This window comes from Rhagoletis zephyria, unplaced genomic scaffold (genome assembly GCF_001687245.7).
Source record: "Rhagoletis zephyria isolate East Lansing unplaced genomic scaffold, Rhagoletis_zephyria_1.1 Rzeph_scaffold_06722, whole genome shotgun sequence".
NCBI lineage: Eukaryota > Metazoa > Arthropoda > Insecta > Diptera > Tephritidae > Rhagoletis > Rhagoletis zephyria.
Window position 1 is genome coordinate 12,763 of NW_016163805.1, and position 4,169 is coordinate 16,931.

The following is a 4,169-nucleotide window of genomic DNA, read 5'->3' on the forward strand; positions in this document are numbered from 1 at the left end:
TCGTTTTTTTGCTCCCTTAACAGTTTTGTTCTTTACTAACGAAACCAGATAAATTTTCGTTGACCCCCCATTTACAACTCATGCACCCCCAGACGTAGACCCTCGTCTAGCCTTCCGTGGACCCTTGGGGTCTACCTGGGCCACTTTGGGAATTACAGGATGTTAGATTTCAAGACATACATTGTTATCTGTGCTAATACTGGTTCCAAAGTAGGCGAAGTCTTCTGGCTGTTTGTTTGACGTTCACCATCAGATCCACGCGGCATACTTCTCTATCTAATTTCGGGAAGGCAAAACAGACTCGGCCTGGCAGTAGAGGCCGAGATCAGTGTTGCCAGGTCTTCGGCATGAGAAAACGTCCCTCTTGGTCTGAAAAAACCTCATTTCCTACTCAAAAACGTATTTTTCAAATGTATGCACAAAAAAGTGTTCTTATTTAAACTTTTATTGTATACAAAGGTACATATGTACGTAAGGTATATTAAAATGTCATTTCGACAGAGCACATTTAAAATTCATTGTAAACTGGTTTGAGATCGTTAATATAAAAATCATTTTATACATACACTTGTAATCAGCTGATTAAGTCAGCAACATTTTGATCGATTTTGGCTGTTTCTCTTGCGTTTATTTAATGTTTATTGTTTTTCCATAAAAGCCAAGCTCATGAACAAACAATATATAAATCCACCAAAATTGTGCGAAAATTATAAACAATCTGCAAATTTTCAGCTAGATTTTCAACTTTCTTTTCAGATTTTTTAGCAATTTAAATTTCAGGGCAATAATGTGCAAGTTTAAAGGGTATAAATAATCGCGTTGATTTTTAATATTTTTTTCTTGTAGAAATTTGGTTAGGGGCTCGGTTGTCGAAAATGCTAAATTACGTTCTGCTAAGAAGGAGCATAGCAATAGGTCCATTCAATATCAAAAAATTGTTACGAATTGTTACTAGTACTTGCAAGTTTTTACTGGAAATGCATTCAGTAACCCAAAATATTTGCAAGAGGGAGAGAATTGGAGAGCGTAACAACCCGAGAGAGCTGCAAATTCTCGCAAGTAAAAATTTTACAGAAATTTGCAGGAGTCCAAAAGAAAGGTTATGATTCAAATTCAAATGTAAACAAACTGTTTAAGAGGATGATTTGATGAAACATAATTAGTGAAATGAAAATATGGATACAAAATTTAAATCTATTGTATATTTTTTTACTTTTATGGCGATGGGAACTATTCCCAATTAAAAAGAAAATTGCGCGCCACAACTTAACCGACAGAAAGTCTCAAAATGGCTTAAGTTGCAAGTTTGTACTAGTTTTGCCTTCAATAACTTTTTCTGAAAATTTTCTATTGCTCTCTATTTTTCTTTTACGCTCTCGCTGCAAGCACTTACTGGAAAAGTTATCGAATGGATCTAATATTTCAATCTTTTTTGCGTTCAGTACATTTTCAATGAAGTCTTAAAAAAGTCGTTTTTTGATGCACAGCTTTTTTGATATCTGAATTGGCTTTTAATGTGCAATTGCATCATTACAGCAAGCCTTGTAACCTCAAGTGTTTACACAACCAGTCTTTGAACAGTCTTAGTCCAAGAATCAAAAAAAAAAACCTTTGGAGGAAGCAGCTGCAGCAAAACACAAAGATTCTAAAGATTTATAAAGAAAATAATTCAAAATCAGTTCTACTTATAAGATTTAGTAACAAAGAAAAATTACTGGGAAGTTAAAAAACGTAATTTTTTACACAAAAAAAATCAAAACGTCAACAGGGTACAAAAAACTTCCAAATGACGTTAAAAACGGCAACCTGGCAACGCTGGCCGAGATATCGATATTGGCAACAAAAGCCAGCAGTAGTATTCTACAAATGTTTCCTCATGGTTTTAGCCCAGCAGATATTACTATCCTCTCCAACATTAGAACAAATCACTCGAGTGAAAGTCGCCCTGCCTGAAAACTATAAACTATCGAATGGAAGGAAGTTGCTACAAATGTTGTGATTCCAAATAAGTAAACAATGTTTAATTATTAAGGATACTCATTGTTGACGAAGCTTATGGCGTTTCTCACCACCGTATTTTTAACATCAACATAAAACATCAAAAATAAAAATTTGGATAGTCTACATCAGGCATGCCCAACGCCGGCAGAACTCCATAAGCAAGTGCCCTGCGCTGGCAGAATTCTATAGGCAAGTGCCCTGCGCTGGGCACGGCTGGTCTACATAATTTAAGCTCAATCTATCGACCTAAGCTAATCATGACACGAGTAGGAGATTTATTGCCTGTAGGTGTGCTATTTGTGTATGTACATATATATTTATCTTCTAACGGGTAATCGTTCTGCATACTATTTGCGGCTTCTAGAAGTTAAATTATAAGAATTCAGCTTCTGGAATTAACACTGAATAATTGATTTAATTATTCAAGCACACACCTAGCTTTAGCTGCATTTCCTCCTGAGCCTGAATTATGGTAAATCGTTAAACATCTCCAATTGAACCCACTGTAACAACGCATTCAGGTTAACACCATAAATGACTGATGAATAGGGGAAGTGGAGGCGTCATTGCAACAACATAATATTTTCTTTACTGTTCGATGATCATTTATCATTGCCGCTTGAATGCAATGAATGACAAAGTGCAATTTATACACAAAAAATATGCATTGGAAATTTAATAAAGCACACAGAAGCTATTGTAGCCAACACAGCTCTTCCTTTAAAGAAATGAGTAATGAATTTCCCAGCTGCAATGAAATATTAGAAAGTATGAAGACTGAACTGTAAGAATTGAATTATTTTCGTAAAAATGTTCTTCAGCTGAGGGTCACCATGCAAAAGTAGACAACAAAATATTTGGCAGCACCTTCAATCATGCGAGAAGAAATCGATCGTCGTCTAAGAAATATTATTTTTATTAATTTGAATCGGCATCCTTACAATAAAATTATGTGTGCATATAAAGTCCACAAAATACACCAATAAAAATTTAGTGCTTTTTCAAATTCAATATTTTAGCAATAATGCCTTTTGTTCGATGCATATGGCAATCGAAAGACTCGCTTTCAAATAAAGGCAAAAAATAAAATAAAATCAATCACAATTTGATATGCGTAAATACATTGATTTTAATTGTAATTTTGTATCTATTATTAAACCAAACAAATTAAACGTTATAAATTTTACGTGTACAAATACTAGTGTTGAGAATCAAAACAAAATGAAAAGTGATAGGGGACTAGCAGAGTAAACGCTGGGTTATGCAAGACTTAAGGCTCAGTTAGGAATACTTTGCACTGCACCGCATAGCATGTCATTTTACGTAGAAATCAAAAATCAACAGACTTCTACGTATGTATGTAATGCTGTGCGTTGGGTAACTGCTTACACGCAAAGCTAACTCACAGGTTAACCTAATATTCGCGCCTTTTGTTTTGGTATGCACGCCGTCGAATTTGTTTTTTTGCCTCACCCGAAATTGGCTTGCGTGCCTTTGCATATGATTTCATTGAGCGAAACGTCAAATCAAAATGTCACGAAGAACAAAAATTGGAAATTGAGTTAGCTTCATACGCACGCCGTTCAATTTTGGCTGGTGCACAGTAAATTGGCGGCGTGCATGAATATTAGGTTAGCCTGTCATTTAACAGATTTCTTATGTGACAACTCTCATGCAATACTAAGTATGCATAACTGAGCCTTTAGACTTGACTTGACTTACCTGGATTCTGTGCACTTGATAAATTGAAAATTTTTACAATTTGTCAATTTTTTATTATTTATCAAGAATTGGTATTCTAGCACAGAAATCAAAAGCCCTTTTCTTGATAAATTATCAAGATTGAAAATGCTATTAACAAATTGAAATTTCATGTGAAAGTATTAATTTTGTATATTAATAAATGCGTTTCTAATAATTAAATACTCCATGTGCCGGCATTTTAACCTGCTACACACGGAATTATAGTCGACATCTCTACCTACTCGGCTACGGCAGTCAAAAGCTTTTTATACCCGAGCGCACTTGTGCACTAGGGTATATTAACTTTGTTGACATAACGGTTGTTTGTAACAGCCAAAACGAATCGAGATAGATACAGACAAATGTATACATAAATGCTCAGAATGAATAGAGAAATCGATTAAGCCATGTCTGTCTGTCCGTCC